The sequence below is a fragment of the Manis pentadactyla genome, chromosome 9, assembly GCF_030020395.1.
Source record: "Manis pentadactyla isolate mManPen7 chromosome 9, mManPen7.hap1, whole genome shotgun sequence".
Taxonomy (NCBI): domain Eukaryota; kingdom Metazoa; phylum Chordata; class Mammalia; order Pholidota; family Manidae; genus Manis; species Manis pentadactyla.
The window spans coordinates 59,123,115-59,141,114 of record NC_080027.1 but is presented as its reverse complement, the minus strand read 5'-3'; the positions used below and the strand labels follow the sequence as shown (position 1 = coordinate 59,141,114).

At 42.4% G+C, this 18,000-nt stretch overlaps 1 protein-coding gene across 9 annotated transcripts in view; it reads right to left on the bottom strand.

The window, feature by feature from the left end:
- Nucleotides 1-18,000, bottom strand: part of NAV2 (neuron navigator 2) — a 685,764-nt gene that overhangs the window by 225,249 nt on the left and 442,515 nt on the right. The window lies entirely within an intron of this gene.

The following is an 18,000-nucleotide window of genomic DNA, read 5'->3' as shown; positions in this document are numbered from 1 at the left end:
AACAGGGAACAGTATCTGGATGGCAGATCGTACTCTCAGAAAACATTAAAAACTAAAAATAAGAACATGGGTCATCACTTAAAAGACAATTCATAAACCTATCAAGCACCTTGAATATTATCCCCCTACTATGAGTCTCTGCTCAAAAAAAGGAGTTCAAAAAACATTCCTATAAAATACCTAGGAATAAACCTAACCAAGGAAGTGAAAGACCTATACCCTGAAAACTATAAGACACTCTTAAGAGAAATTAAAGAGGAACACCAACAAATGGAAACTCATCCCATGCTCTTGGCTTGGAAGAATTAATATTGTCAAAATGGCCATCCTGCCCAAAGCAATATACAGATTTGATGCAATCCCTATCAAATTACCAACAGCATTCTTCAATGACCTGGAACATACAGTTCAAAAATTCATATGGAAACACCAAAGACCCCAAATAGCCAAAGCAATCCTGAGAAGGAAGAATAAAGTGGGGGGGGATCTCGCTCCCCAACTTCAAACTCTACTACAAAGCCACAGTAATCAAGACAATTTGGTACTGGCACAAGAACAGAGCCACAGACCAGTGGAACAGAATACAGACTCCAGACATTAACCCAAACATATATAGTCAATTAATACACAATAAAGGAGCCATGGACATACAATGGCAAAATGACAGTCTCTTCAACAGATGGTGCTGGCAAAACTGGACAGCTACATGTAAGAGAATGAAACTGGATCACTGTCTAACCCCATACACAAAAGAAAATTCAAAATGGATCAAAGACCTGAATGTAAGTCATGAAACCATAAAACTCTTAGAAAAATACATAGGCAAAAATCTCTTAGACATAAATATGAGCAACTTTTTCATGAATATATCTCCCCAGGCAAGAGAAACAAAAGCAAAAATGAACAAGTGGAACTATATCAAGCTGAAAAGCTTCTGTACAGCAAAGGACACCATCAACAGAACAAAAATGTATCCTATAGTATGAGAGAATATATTCATAAATGACAGATCCGATAAAGGGTTGACGTCCAAAATATATAAAGAGCTCACGCACCTCAACAAAAAGCAAATAATCCAATTAAAAAATGGGCAGAGGAGCTGAATAGACAGTTCTCTAAAGAAGAAATTCAGATGGCCAACAGACACATGAAAAGATGCTCCATATCACTAATCATCAGAAAAATGCAAATTAAAACCACAATGAGATATCACCTCACACCAGTAAGGATCACCACCATCCAAAAGACAAACAACAACAAATGTTGGTGAGGTTGTGGAGAAAGGGGAACCCTCCTACACTGCTGGTGGGAATGTAAATTAGTTCAACCATTGTGGAAAGCAGTATGGAGGTTCCTCAAAATAGAAATACCATCTGACCCAGGAATTCCACTCCTAGGAATTTACACTAAGAATGCAGTAGCCCAGTTTGAAAAAGACAGATGCACCCCTATGTTTATCGCAGCACTATTTACAATAGCCAAGAAATGGAAGCAACCTAAGTGTCCATCAGTAGATGAATAGATAAAGAAGATGTGGTTTATCAACTTTACATTTCCCTGTATGGCCCCGGAAGATGACTGGTTATCCAGAGACGGGTAAGATTCCTCAAGGGAGGAACAACCTAAGACAGGCACAGTCGCAGGGGGGCCATCAGGGGAGAAATTGGGGATCAACAGAGGTGAGGCTTAGAACCTCACCCCCCCTGTTTTGAGAGAAATCTTCTGCATCCGTGGATGTTTTGTTGCCCTTTTCTAGCTTGGATTAATACTTAGTCTATAGGCACACACCTGATCATCTACATTTGCCCTCTTACAGCACTAAACTATGTTTTCTACCTTTATCTTGCATCTACCTACCACTTCAGCATTTTATTAAAAATAATAATAATAATAATAATGGAGAAATGTGGGATTCACATATAAATCAAGTATAAAAATCAAACGAATATTCATATTTGACCTGATTGTTTATAGTTCATAATGCATGATCAAAACCAAAAGTTTCTGTGAAGACTGCCCTTGCACCGTTCACCATGTAAGAACTTATTCACTATGTAAGAATTTGTTTACCATGTAAGAACTTGTTCGTTATGCTTCAGAAGATTGGACACTGTTGAGAATTAGGCTTGGGGTTGATTAATGATTGTGCATTGAGTCCCCTATACAGAATTTTATTGTTGTTAACAACCATTTGATCAATAAATATGAGAGATGCCCTCTCAAAAAAAAAAAAAAAGATGTGGTACATATACACAATGAAATATTATTCAGCCATAAGAAGAAAACAAATCCTACCATTTGCAACAACATGGATGGAGCTAGAGGGTATTATGCTCAGTGAAGTAAACCAGGCAGAGAAAGACAAGTACCTAATAATTTCACTCATATGTGGAGTATAAGAACAAAGAAAAACTGAAGGAACAAAACAGCAGCAGAATCACAGAACCCAAGAATGGACTAACAGTTACCAAAGGGAAAGGGACTGGGGAGGATGGGTGGGAAGGGAGGGATGAGGGTGGGGAAAAAGAAAGGGGGTATTATTATTAGCATGTATAATGTTGGGGGTGGGGCAAGGGGAGGGCTGTGCAACACAGAGAAGACAAGTAGTGATTCTACAGCATCTTATTACACTGAAGGACAGTGACTGTAATGGGGTTTGTGGGGGAGACTTGGTGAAGGGGGGAGCCTAGTAAACATAATGTTCTTCATGTGATTGTAGATTAATGACACTAGAAGTAAAAAAAAAAAAAAATTCCTGAAGTCCCAAATCCACTCTTTAATATGTTCCACTATGGTTAAAAATCCCTCCCTACAAGGTGGACAAGACCATGCTCTTTTGATCTGCATCCCGGGAAGAGAGCACGGCTGGGAAGCAGAATAGGATCCAATATAGATTTCAACCTAAAGCTTTACTGGGAATGAGATCAGAAGGGGAAACTTTATTTGATCCAGGCTCTACTGTGATTAAAAATCACCTTAAAGTTTTCTTTCAAGTACCATACAGGCAAACAACCCTGAGTTTACTGTAGAAACTGCAAGCTCCCATCATACCCAGCATGGGGAACATCCCAGTGGAAGAGCCCAGCACTCATAGCACAGGGGTGTCCTTGTGCCCATCAGTTAATAAGGCTTGTGGCTCCTGTGTGATCCAGACACAGTGTGAGATGAGGATCTGCAGAGCAATGGAAAAGTCTCTTAACCAGCAAAGTATGTAAATACAACTAAAGTTGTTCATTAGCATGGAGCAGCCAATATAAGCTACTTTCCAAAATTAGCTGAAAAGAAAATCTATGCAAAGTCTGACATTCCACTGTTGCTGAGAGAGGGCAGGAAACAGCACTGGATGCAAAAGCTGCTGTAGTCGTTACCATAGAAATGGCTCTGGGATGGAGTTCCTGGAGTTTGCAGCATCAGCCTAGGTAGAGGTAGGAAGCCCAGAAGGACCACAATGTAGCTTGGAGACCGTGGAAGCGAAAGGTGCTGGAGGAAGGAGGGAGATGTACCTCCCCAGGCTTCCCTTTGTTTGGGGGCCGTATGTGGTCTCTACCATGTACATCCAAAAGAAAACGGATGCAGGTAAACCTTTCTCCCAGTCTCAGCTCAGATCTCCATCCTTAAAATGAATAGTTTCTCAGTCTCTGAACTTGAAACCTGCAGGGCAACTTCCACGGACTATGTATGTTGTAGCCTTTCTCTCCACATCCAGAAATATATTTCCACCCAGGACAGCCTGAGAACAAGGAAAATCAAAACAAATGCCAAACAACTAGAAAGAGAAGGGGGAGAGTAGGAGGCAAATGGAAAACTTCACATTTCAATCATGATTAAGGCTGGACTGAGTCTCATGATACAGTAAAATATGCAAAGCTCGGAAGCACTGCTGTATGTCTTCTTGGTAGCTTAGAGACTGATCAAATACCATCTGTTGTGGCAGTTGTCATGGCAGCATTTTTCTCTGAACAGCAGTGTAGCTGAGTGTAAAGTGCATGAAAATGACTAATGCAAATGAAGACCATCTCTATGGGCGCTACCAGACTGGGGCAAGATGAGGCTCTGGGCATAGTGAGGAAAATGGGCTCTGTTTTCATGTGTTCAGAATTTCTCACCAGGCCCCATGGGGATCTCCATCCTGGGAGGGGAGATAAACAGCTGCTGCATTAAAGTCAGGCATGGTCACAGCCACTGTCTAAAAATTATGAAATGCCTAAAACCTAGGCAATGGGAGACCTAGATCCCAGACAAGGCTGAGCAAGAACTTGCAAGCTCTGGGGGTTTTAAAAGCACAGTGTAGCTTCTCCATGAGCCTCGTGCATCAATTCAAACAATTTCCTTCCAGAAGTATGACCCTCACCCCTGATATTACTACTTACCAACAAAAATAATCATTATTCATCCTTTTTCATGTATCCATTGCTTCACCCCTGTTTACTAAGCACCTACTGGGTGTCAGGCCATATGGTGCTACTGGGTACACAGTGGTGAATAATCCCTGACCTTACAGAAACTACAGTCTAATAATGGAGGAAGACTGGCATTAAATAGTGCACAAAGAAGTACAGATAACATCTGTCATGCAGTACAACCCCTGACCTAGGGGTGGGGCAGGGGGTGTCAGGTACAATTTCTTAAGTTAGAGATAGCATGCAGGTGCACAGAGACAAGGCTTTTTGTCTTTTCTGTTCAGTGATACAGCCCCAAGTACTTTAACAGTGTGGAACCCATCACAGATACTCAAGAATATCTGTTCATTGGAGGAAAATGTGAGCTGAGATCTAAGAGTTAGCTGGGCATCAATATTGAGGAGAAACATACCAAACTTAGTGAGCCTGAGGCTTGAAAGCTTTTATGCAGGGCACAGCATACCATGTTCTGGGAACCAAAAGAAAGTGGAATAGTTGGGGGCAGTGGGCAAGGGAGAAGAGCAGTGAGAAATGACACTGAGCAAGAAGAGAGGGCTGGTCACGTGGGCCACAGTCAGAAGATGACATAGGAGAGGGAAGGCAGGGGTCCTCCTGTTCTTCTTAGGGAAGTCTTGAGGGCCTCAGCCACTGCCATGGCAACTGCAGACAAGCCTAGCCCTTTTGGTCTGAAAGCTTGCAGATGGGCTACTTTGTGTCTGGGAAGGCTCCGGGGGCATATGGGCTGGGCACAGAGGCAGGAAGGGATGGGAAAGCAAGGTTAGCATCTGTGGTCCCATATACTAGGAAGGTCAGCTTCATACCTAATAGGCCTCCGTGTCCTCTGATATCCTTCCTCTGTTCCTTTCCAAAAATAAAAATAGAAAAGAGGCCAGGAAAAGAAAAAGAAATGCCACCATGAAACTAAACCAAGAAGCAAAATAAACTTTGGGGCACTGCTCTCCTAAACACTGATCTTATCAGTGTTATCTGTCTCCTTCCTCTGCATTCCTATGGGCACGAACTGATACATGATTTGTCAGCTTAAATTTTTTTTTTCTGTCCACCTACTGTCAGTATTGGGGCCCAGCACTGTCACATGATCACATGCCTCAAGGGCCATAGGGTGGTCCTGGAGATGCACAACCCCATGGAACAAAGCTGATGGAGCACAGACAATGCAGTTTTCACTTTAGAAGTGGTCCCTGGAAATGAGGGAAATGGGGACACTTCAAATTCTAGGTGGGGAAATCTTCAGGAACACCCCCGCTTTGTAAGCCCCACAAGCTGCCTCTTGCTTGGTTGATGCATAAGGCCATCTATGTCCAGTAGCATGAGGGGCTCCATGTCCTCTGTCTCAGCTTTGACCACTCAAGCTTCAAAGCATTCATCAAGTCAGCTCTAGTTTTCATGGTGGCTTTGAAACAGAAAGCTTAAGAATGTGGGACTTAACAGCCAGATCGGGCTTGAGTCCCTATGTCAGTCTGTTTCTCTTTATGCTTTAACATCTTTCCCAGCTCCTTCCTTTAATTTGGCAATGTTATCTACCTTATCTTTTACAATATTTGTAACTTCCACTTCCTAAGATGTTCTCAAGAATTCTTCTTTAAAAAAAACTTTATAGGAATCTACTAGTATTTATAGCAAATGGGTGAGTCCATATGGACACAAAAAATTCTAGAGGAGAAAAAAAAATTGAAGAATCTCAAATTCCTTGACTATCTTTTGCCACTTGGCTTCAAACTGCCTAGAATATTTAATTTTCCTGTTATTTCCTGACTTCTCAATTTTTCCCTTGAAACACTGAGAGAAACCTTTGTAGCTGAAGTTCTGGAAGTCAGTCCTTACTCGGGAGGCTCCCACAATCACCCTTACAGCTGAGCTCTGCAAAATATCGCCTTTTAGAGGTAGCAGTCACTAAAAGTGGAAGCATTCCACTCAGGAACCCTCAAGTCAAAAGAGCCAAACAGAGGCGCTGAGTTCAGTTTACTGTTCTGAATATTATTTCTCCTGCTACAAATTCAGAGTAATGCCCCCTAACAGCCTAGCATTCCCCAAAGGGATGGTTCCAAGTCAAGGCTTCCAAACTAGGAACTGGACACAAATGCTAAAAGGGGGTGATTAGACCTAAAGAGAGGTATTTATTTACAGGACATAACACAGGCTCTGGAATCAGACAAATCTGCATTCAAAGCCTGATTCTGCCATTTACTAAATTACAACATTTGGTGACTTCCCTATGGCCTGATCTGTAAAATGAGCATTGTAACACCTACCACACAGGATGGTGGTTGCCATTATATGAGAGAATGTAAGTGTGGTACTTAGTAAGTGCGCAGGAAGGCTCTTTTTGTTACTGTGTTGTAATTTTTGACATGACATCCCTGGGCAATAATAGTTCTAAGGCCATGACATTCCCAATGCTGTGTGTGGGGTTGGCCCCTGGCAAGACAGAGAATTTAACAAGCTTATCTGCGCTGTCTTACATTTCCTCTTCCTGGCTTTCCTCTCAAGCCCAGCTCTCCAGGACCCTGGGCCCTCTCCATCACCTGCTATCTGCCTGCTTCTCAGCAACGACCCTTGAGAAGATGCTAATAACTAATTCATACCAAGGCAGAAGGGACCTACTGGCTTCCCATGCAGTAGCTCACCCAGTAGTCCTTGGAGTCACAAGTACTGGGTGACAGTGTCTGTTGAAGGAATATGGACTTTGAGCTCTTCCATACTGGATTCTGGTTCCATTACAGACTGCCCACAAAATCCTAGTAAGATTATTAACTGCTTCAAGCCTCAAATTCATCATGTTACATAGGAATGCTGATAACGATACTGAGGAGTAGACGGATTGACAGTAAAAGGTCTGAGACTTTATATAGTCAGAGCTTTAAAAAAGGCTCTTTCTTCATACAATCCCCTAACAGCAGAATATTAGACACCAATGGCCTCTCCTGAAAGTGAAAGACTGTTCTGGAGTTGTGAGTCACTCTGAAAATCGCTAAAATTGTACAACACTAGCACAGCCTCTCTACAAATGCATTCTTTGCAGCTGGAATTCATTCTGACCCTGTCAGAATCAGCTCTGTCAAAAAAAAAAAAAAGTTTTCTGGTCAAAGTCTACTCTATTAAGATACATGGGAAACCCTAGCACCTTAAATAGTTTCATTAAGAAGAATCAAGTATTTTTTTTGCAAAAAACTTTGACTTTACTACAGAAAATGATACAAACTCAGATTACAACTTTAACAAGAAAAACCTGACTTCTGGACCCCAGACACATGGCTGCCTCTTGAACCAATGGACAGCAGTGGGACTGCGGGCACTTACTGGGGCACCTCCCTCAGGAACTAACTAGAATTTGGTATTCCCATACATTCCTTGCAAAATAATGACTGGGTATTTACTCTCTTGCAGGCCCTACTCTGGGGGAAGGCGAAACAGTGGTGACAATCACCTCCTGGAGCAGACTTTCAGCAGATGTTACCTCACTAAACATCAGTCACAAATGTGATAAGGGCTAACTTACACCTATCAACTCACCTACTCAAAAGCCTGGCATTATGTTCTCTTTAGAAAGTCTGGGTTCTCTTTGTATCTTTACCATATTTACATGCTTAAACCCATAAGCTACCACAAAGTCTTCAAGAGGCAGCAGAATATAAACCAAAATAAACCAACACAGTAGATCTTGGATACACATCACGAGTGCAGTGAATCCTCAGTTTTGGAAATACCACTAGAATATATCATTTCACCCACACAGCAAATGCATATAAAGGAACAGGGTAATGGGATCATTTGTAGATCAAGGCCAAGAGCCAGACTTGCTCACCAGCTTGGTGACCAGTTCCCTCACAACAGCCCGTGCAATTCAGCTTTGAGGCTCAGCCAGTCTGCCTATGTCTGTAGCTTATGGTTCTTCTGGGTTGCTCACGAAGAGTTGATCCATGGATTTCAAGCCTCCAGTTCCAAGGATAGAAGGTACACAACTGCGAGACACAGCTTGATAGCACTTATAACCCGGGAAACCAAGCCAAGTAGATAACTTTAAATGCTTTAATACTCCATTCAGACTCTTGTGAGACTGCTCTCCTGCTGTGGCGGCAGCTGGAATTACAGTGACTGCTCTTTGATCCTCTGCCTGTATATGTCACCTTATAGTGTTCACTTCTGCAGGAGATATAATCCAAAACCTGCCCTTCTCTTTCCACTCCAATTCCAGATGCTGTTAGAAATTAGTGGGTGATTATTATATACCAGGCACAATACTAGGATCTTGTACATACATTACCTCAAATGATTTCTTGATTTCAAAAGCCATTTGAGGGGATGGTGAAAGAGGTGAACCTGCTTTGTAGACCACTGGTGATCATTAATTATACAACATTTGGGAGATTTTACAAGTAGTGTATAAGCAGTATTTCTAGTGACACCAAGAAACTAGATTTGGCCAACATTTTCAAATTCTAAAATCTGTGATCAAGGTAAAGACTACATGTCAACCAACTAGAAATTATATAAAATTAAAAATAACTAATATAGTTCTCAATTCTGCATACTGCCATAGCCAAAATGTCAGAGGCAGGGTCAAAGTCCACTGGAAGAGAACAAATTAGACAGGAAGGTCACTATTACAGGATATCCTCGATCTCTCCAAGGCCACAAGATATCTAATGCACCTGTGAGGAAACAGTGACAATTTTTAATTTGTCACATACTGCTAATCTGTTTCTATTTCTACCCTTGTCAAGCACTCAGTTGAACCATGTATATATAAAATATATATACTTATATATTTTATGTAAGTAAAAAATAGTTAAATACTGGTTATTTCATATGGCTCTACCTATATGCTAATGTATTAGGAAGACATCCTCCCCTAAAGACTAACATTAAACAACTGAGTAATCATAAAAAGCATTTTACAGCCATTTATAAACAAAGCACCAGTAAATTCTGAAACTCAGAATAAAATCTCTGCAAGTCTCAAAGGAGTCTCAAAAGACTGATGAATATATAGAGGGGAAAAGATCAGGTGAAAAGAAACACCCCATCTTTTGGCTAATCCTTAAAGGCCCTTCGTTTTAATTAGGGTTTCTTTGAATGATCCCCTTAGAGAAGCAGAATGGAGCCTGGGGAAGGCATTAATTCTAAGCTGTTCATCACAAAACCTCCCATGAAAGGTAACTAATCATCTTTCGCAACAGTGAAGGAAATCCAGGTTGCATGCCCTTCTCCTACCTTCCTGTTCCTCCAGGGGAAGGTGTGAGAATGAAGAGATTTTGGTCTGATTCTGCTACCCCATCAAACCTGACATGACTGCTACCAAGTTCACGCCAATGTGGGAATCCCGCTTGTCCATCAAATCCAGTCCATGGGGAAAATGAACTCACGTTAAAGTGTTACCATTTGCATTGTGATTGAAGCTTTTAAGCAGAGAAAATATGAATGAGGGAGAGGAATATAAAGGATTTCACAGGACCAGAGGTGAAATGTGGACAACCATGGATTTCTCAGAGCTTCTTGGCTATCTATGCGAGAAGTACTTAATCTCCCTGAGCCTCAACTCTTCTTTCAGTAAAATGGGGATACTTATCCCTTTCTTGAAAGCCTTATAGAGGCCCCACAAGAAACAAGTATTTGGACTCAGAAAACACGAGGCACCAGATAAATTCTTTTCCATACATTATTTCAGTTAATTTCACCACTAGATGAGATGGGTACCTATCACTTTATAGATGCGGAAATGGAGGCACAGAGCATTTGAGTGCCTTCCTAAAATTGCACTTACTAAATTGCAGAAATTTGAACACTTAAGTGTTTTAAAGGTATAAAGCTTCCTACAAACATGGAACATTAACAACTAAACAGCAAGAGGTTCACTATTTCTCTACCCTCTACCTCGGCAGTGTGACAAGGCAAGTAAGTAATCAGTCCATCCAAACCAAATCTCATCCTTACATCAAAAGAACAAAGGACACTTCACAGAGGAAAGAGTGACTTCTCTGACATCCTCTTAGACATGTTTTGTGAAAGATATTTATGTTTCTTTATAGTGTTTTAAATCTTTAGAAGAAATCATTTAACACATTATAAACACTTACAGACACAATTTTGAAGTCAAAATGCTTTCCAAACAGGGATCTTTCAAATTACCATATGTCAATGCTTAGGATTACTCAGGAAACTCATGATACTTATATTTGGGGATCAAAACCCTCAAATGTGTGCAGGTTATGGACAGGTAAAAAAAAAAAGAGTAACAGAAGCTGGATATAAGACAATAGGGAATGGTGGGGAGTATGACAAATGCAACTCATACCTACCTAAAGGGGGCAGCTGCTACCCAGTTTTAGCAATTTTTTGCCTGGGGAATGCCAACCCAGCATTGCCAAATTATCATGTCTTTTTTAAAACCAAGCTGGAAGATCCATTTTTATCTGGTATGTTGATTTTCATCTGTTTGCATCTATTCAGTTTCTGTTTTGTTTAAAAGGTCTTCTGGGACCTGAACTCAGCTTGTTTCCCCATGTTCTCTACCCTTTTGCTTCAGTGAGCACACTGGCATTCATCTACTAACCAGTTCCCAACATGCAAACACCATAGGCGACCGTGCCTTAAAGTGCAAACAAGAATTCCTTGTTGAGTTCTGTTTCATGGAAAATAAAAAAAACACACACACATACAAAAAGACCCCTTCAAAGCTAGGTTGAAACATAAGAACTCTGTGAAGACATACGCAGAGAGGTGGATCCAAGCATGAGGTCCAGATGGCTTTTACAGAAACCACGATCTACATGGTTACAAGTCACCATCCAACTTCTTTCGGCTCAGTAAGTGGGTAGCTATTCTCTCTCTGCCTATCCTCATATTCGCTAAGTTTCTTTAACCTTACTGAACACTATTTTGCCACTCACAATGCCTCAGTCCCAAGGTAAGTATGATGGGAATTTCTTCAGTATTCACTGAGCAAAACTACCAGGTGCCAGGCAGTACGGGCAGATGGACAGATGTGACACCAACCTCAGAGAAGTGTCTAGTGGGATACAAGCAGTTAAGTACAATGTGTTAAAGGATTATCACTTCGATTTTTTAATGGAAGAAATGAAGGGTCACAGAGGTTCAGTGAGCTGGAAGGGGTAAAGGCACTTGCAAACTCTAAGACTATCGCCACATGCACAATCCAGATCCTATCACCTTAGAACTTACTGTAGTTCTCAGACGAGTGGATGTGGTATCTGAAGCGTCCTAACCTTTCCAAAAAAGCAAACTGATTGGCTCATTCAAAACATTTAAAGTTAAATAAACCCTTTAGAGATACCATTAATTTTTCAAACAACTCTTCAATAGAATGTACAAAATTAAATGCAGGTTTCCCCAGGCATATCCCAAAAAAGGTTTTTTTTACTTAGCTTTAAGGCAACTTTGGCAAAGTGTGGTCACCGGACAGCAGCTCAGCATCACCTCCTATTAAAAATGCAAATTCTCCAGCTCCTCCTCAGACCTACTGACTCAGAAACTCAGGGGCGAGGCCCAGCGATCTGTCTGCACAAGCCCTCTAGCTGAGTCTTAGGCACACTAAAGCAGAAGCACTAGTGTAGGCGGCTTTGTCACACCCAACACAAGTTCCCTTACTAATGAAAATCTGCTATTTTTCTCTTTTCCCTATACCTCTATAATGAAGTTAAAATACAAAATTGTGAGAAAAGAGATTGGTTTCAGAGAATTTCTTGGCTTAGGACAACTCAACTTTCTTTATAGCCTTTAGAAGTACACAGCGTATTTGACATATTAAAATTTGATGTCATATTAACGTCACCCCCACTCTCTGGGAAGCTCTTGGACCACTGGGCCATTAATTAGCTCATTCATCCAAGAAACATTAGCTGAGCACTTCCAATTCACCTAGCACCATGCCAGGTGCTGGGAATATGGAGATTTTTTTTATTGAACTAAGAGAGATGAAAAACATGTTGTATGTATTACAAAGCTTTGACGTTATGAAATAACAAAATATGACTAGGTCTCAAAATTTAATTACAAGGTTTATAGTAATTTTTATATATAACATATATATTAATTTATATTAATTACAAGACAAGCACACAGTTGGGAAATGCAGTATCTACTTGGGAGTTTACATGCACAGCCAAGAGGAAGTGGTCACCACCTTTGAAAGAGAAGGCTAACCAAAACATTAGCAGCGACTGGATGTGCCCTGAGTGGGAAGTAGTGGATGCTTCCTGATCTTGACCCTGGACTTTTCCTTCTTTGCTTTAAATTCTAAGTGGCCCATGGACTTTTCTTCATTCTTTCTTGGTTCTGTTACAAGTGTACCCTTTAGGGCTGTGTAAAAATAGGTCCAGGGGCCCAGGGAAGAGGCAACTCAGCTGCCCAAGGATCTCAGACACTCCCTACACGTGTGGCCAGCTTTCGCTCAGCTGTTGGGAGTGCTCAAGGTCACCGGGCCTGGGAACCCGATCGCATAGCTGCCAGCCTTCCCTTGGCCTAGGAAGCTCTGTACAGAACACAGTTGGAGGCACCTGGCGCAGGACTCTGAGGCCATCTCAAGAGGCTGCCTTTCACTAGGGACTCTAGGGATCCCTCCTCTTTTTCAGCTTGAGTTTCCAAAAACAGGTCAAATCAGGCAGTTTCCAGAAAAGCTCCATTCTCCTCCCTTTTCACCAACTCCCAGCTAAACCCATCTGATTCGGCTATATCTACAGGTGAAAAGTAATGAGAACAAGGATTGGTGAGGTGATTATTTTTAGTCCACCTCTTCTTCATGAGATTGAACTCCACGGACTCTCAGACTAGACAGGCTTGGGTTTGAGCACCTCCTCTGCCTCCCAAGTGAGTACTCTGGGGCAAAAAATTACCTCTGAAAGCCTTGGTCTCCACGTGCAACTTTATTTGGAAAAAAAAAGTGGGGTTCTGCTCATGGAATAGAAGTTAGTTTGAAAACCACTGCTCTATCCTTCTCTGTGTCTAAGTAAAAACTCCTGTTGTCTTGGGAACTTGGGGGTTGGCTCCTGAAAGGACGGGGTGAGGAGGAGAGCTGGGCCCTGAGCAGCAGGAGCACTGCACTTAGGGACCTACGGGGTCCCATGGGTCAGTCTCTGGGATCCACGATCTGCTCAGGCTGTATGCAAAATTCTGGGGTATGTGTGATATGAGGAGGAGAGGGCTGGCAGCTTCCATGTCCCAAAACAAATGAACAACTAAAACCAATCACCATCACCATAGAAACTCCTATGCTAGGAGCAGGGGGATAAGATCACGTAGGGAAAGGGCTGCTGGGGGGACAGGGTCGGGGTGGTGGTGCTGGCGGGGGTAGGGGTGGGGGTGAACTAACAGCACATTTGCGAAGCACTTAGAATGGCACCTGGCACAAGGCAAACACTCTTTAGACTTTAGTCACATATTACCATTTTAATTGTTACTATTCACTATTATCACTTTCATTGCCTCATTAGTCCTCACAAAAACTTTATGAGGTATGTATTATTATCAATCCCACTTTATGGAACAGGAAATAGAGGCTTCAAAAAGTTAAATAATTAGCTCAAGGCCACAGCAGCTCAGAGAACAAACTCAAACTTGACCTGTCTGGCTCCCAAGCCCAGGAGGGCCCTCAGTCTAGAAGCACCAAGAGAAGGTGACAGAAGACTGCCTGAGACCCCAGGAGGAGGCAATGCTGGGAGGCCCGGATGACCCTAGGCCTGAGATCAGCCAGAGGGGAAAACAGCGGGAGGGGGGCTTCCCCTGCCAGGACCAGGAGCACTTGCTAACTTTGCACTTTCTCTAATCAATAACAGAAAGCCAAGCCACTTAAAATAATAATGACTATAAAAGAAACCCACCCCCTGTGGCAGCCATTTCCTAGGCTCCAAAGTGAGCCAGTGTCGTGGAGCACAGTGGGTCAAGGAGCGAAGCCGCCTAGCACCCGCAGCTGGGCTCCAAGCAATGTTTCTCCCTCCAAGTTAATACGTAACTGCTGCACACACCGCTTGAAAAGCCAAAAAGATGCCCCTGGGTTGCCATGACAATGTGAAACAGACAAAACATTTTAACCAGCTCTGATGCACGTACATAAACTTTAAGGGCAAATGGATGGATTCGGTAGTGGGGAGGGAACAGGGTCAGGAGTGCTGTTTCTACAGCTCCATCTCCAAGGATTTGGCCCCAAAAGCATCTAGGTCAGCCCAAAACAGGACAAAGGACTCCTTAAACACAAGCTGAGGCCTGGCTTGCTAGGGAAAGGGAAGTCAGTGCCATGTCTCTCTGCATTTGGTCCCAGACCCAGTCCCACTCTACGAGGGCTGTGAGAAGGTTACAGCAGGTGCTCCTGGCTCTGCCTCTCGCTGGGGACAGCCCTCCACTACCCTGTCTCTTCACTGGGACAAGGGGAGTGTTATGCTGGCCCAGAGCAGAGTCAGCAGGATCCACTGTGCTCATAAGTGTGAAAGGGCTCGTAAACTTTAATGCACTGCAGGGAAGCACATTAGTGCTGATATTAAAAATATTAACCATCATTTCTCACCACACAGCATTTCTCATTTTCCAGATTCCATGGTTGAACTTCTGTCCACAGGAGTTGATGACCAGAGGTATTTTCCTTTAGAAAACTTCACCCCTAGGTCCAGTGGAGTTTGCTCCCCAAGATGCAGCCATCTGGGTAGTGATGATGAATGCAGAAGCCTTGTCCCAGACCTAAGAAGATCACCAGGCCTGTGGGGTCTGCTGTACTCTGGCTCGCTCTTCCATGCCCCATCCCCTACCTTGGACACAAAGGTGCTGAGAGGCCCAGAAAAGTTCTCATAAGATATAGATTATGGCACTTCAGTAGGATCAATGAACAAATGTTGTAAAACCTTTCTCTGCAAGGTCCATGACATCCTCAGGCAAACATTCTCCAGAAATGGGAATCCTCTTCCACTCATCATTCCCCTGTGGTGGATCCTCTTGCTTTTCAAGACTTACCCTTTAGAAGTTATTCTTAAGCTTCCCCTTGCCCCAGAAATCGGCCCCTGCTATGCTGCTGACAGATGTCTGGGGGAACAGGTGCACTGTTCTATTGTTCTTTGGGCTCCTGCCCACTCATGACTGAGTTCCTTGAGGGCAGGGATCCCATCTTGTTCATCTGAGTATTCAGTTGGCGCAGCCCAGTACCTGGCATTAGCTGGCATAGTGAAAAGGTGCTGATTGGTAGGCTCACAGTATGCAATGTCATGCCCATGTCTGTGCATCAAGGTGCCTGGAATTCTCTGGTCTGTATGCCACCGGGGTCTGCTTTCACTTCCCCTTCCCTCTGGGAAGTCAGCAGATTTGAAGCTGAGTCTGGAGACGAGAAGTCAGAGAATAGAGCTCTGGGGCAGGCTGGTGGGTCAGGAGGAAGAAGAGAAATGAGGGGGCAGGACAAAGAGGCAAAGGGCTGTGCCTCCTTCCCCCATTAACTGATGAAATGAATCTGCCCTCTGAAAACTGGAAGAGCACTTACTCCTCCTGCTCTGAAACAAAACTGCCTTTCTTTGGCTCCATGAATAAAGGCTCCTGAAGATGCTCTGTCTTCTTAGGGAGTGAGCAATTCGACTCCATGCTGATTATTTTCAAGGGATCCACAATTACCATCCCATCAGGTACACGCCACAAGTTCCCATCTCAGGGTGCACCATCTTCCTTTTGCCAACATGCTGTTCTCCATATACCTCCACCTCCACACCCAAACAGGCTATTTAGCAAACAACAATAACAAATCTTTATCACTGGCCACCCTAAATAAACCTAACTGGGAGTTTACTCTTCTAGGAATTTAGAAATGGCAGCTCATACACTATGCCGTATTCCCAAATCAAGCTTCCCATGAGTGGAAATGCTTTAGCTCTGTACATGCTCACATGCTCAGGCACATACACAGGTGTCCTATTAGCCAGCACATCCATACCTCTCTGTAAGCACTCCAGTGTGCCCTAGGTGAATTCTGCCTTATGGGTTTGTCACTGGTGACATAGGGGAAAGGACAATGGCCCTCTTGTCCTTATCATCATCTTTCTCATTTCCTACAGAATGGAATGACTGTGCTGGAGGTTCTTAGATTTTCCTGGACTCACATCCCGTATAATGAACTATTCTCTGCTACACTCACCACCAGACCATGTCTGCCTCTCCACCCCTAGGCTGGAACTATTTATCGCACAATTACAGGATTTTATATTCCTGTGTTCTAAAAAAAAACACAGTCTGTGAAAAAAAAAACAAAAATCCCAATACTTTCATAGCTCAAAGTTACGGAGAAACCACAAAATCGCATTGGTGCTATGATAGCATTTATAAAGACCATATTTGCATATAACTAAATTTGCACAGAAGAATTTGAGTGATTATTAGTTTAGAAGCTTGAAAATGGTCAATAACAACAAAAACACCTTCAACAGAAAGTGCAGAAAATATAAATGCCATAGCATAAACGTTCACTACCTTCAAATGTCAGTTCTACATATGCATTATTCTGGGCTAGGACAAAGACATTGTTATGTGTCCCATGGGGAAATACTGCATCTCTTCCATAGGAAGATATGGCTGCCTGTGTAAAATGTTTGCCCTAACATTGTCTTCTATCTCTCAAATTTTCTCAATTATTAATACACCAGACAGCTGCAGTAGCTCTTGCAAAAAATAGCAGCCAAGCTTTTCCAAAAGTCAAAGCAGCCACGAGATACATGCATGGGGACTTTCCTATGGCAAGGAGTGGTTGCTCTCTGGATCAAAGAAACAATCTCCAGTGAACAAGAAAAAAGAGAAATTTGTTTCAAAATGTAAACTGAAAAATGACCCCCCAATATCCATTCACTCCTCTTGATAATAAGAAATTTTTTGATGCATGTAAAAAAGTTGAAAATGGTGTCTGTCCAACTCATTGGATAACAGACAATTCAGAAAATTAAAACAGCAAACCCCAGGAATGCCAATCACTTTGGTGTATTCTGGAATGAGACTGTCAAACCGTGCCAACTCAAAGGGAGTGGGGTGAGGTCAGAACAACTTACGCCTTTTTTTAGATTTCTGGAAGCAAACTGATGCCTTGCAAAAAAAAATTGTCCTTAAGTTGCCACCGGCATATTTAGAACAGGCATTGGTGTCATCTTAACAGACTCTGGTAATACCCATTCTGTGTAAATATTCATATTTGAAAAGCATTTTGAACGGGAAAACTAAGCATTCAGAGCCTCACAACTTAGTGTTTTCTAAACTCAACAGTGATCATGAATTTTAATTTGAAGATTATATGCAGAACATACAACAAGAATATATTTTAAAAGGCTTGGTTTTTTTTCAAAGCTATAATATTAGAGCTTAACAGATCACCCCAGAGAGAATATTATTTGTAAAGGTTACATTGAAAATGGTCTGAATATAATCACAAATTTCACATTTCCTGTTAGTTTTGATTTCACATCATTCTAACCTTTGAAGGCAATCAGAACACATGCCCCAGTTTCTGAGTAAGATACCATCACCTCATCCGTGCTTCAGCACAATGGAATTGATGAGGAAACAGAATGAGTCAGAATCGTCCGAGTTCCCCACAAGTGAATGTTTACACCAG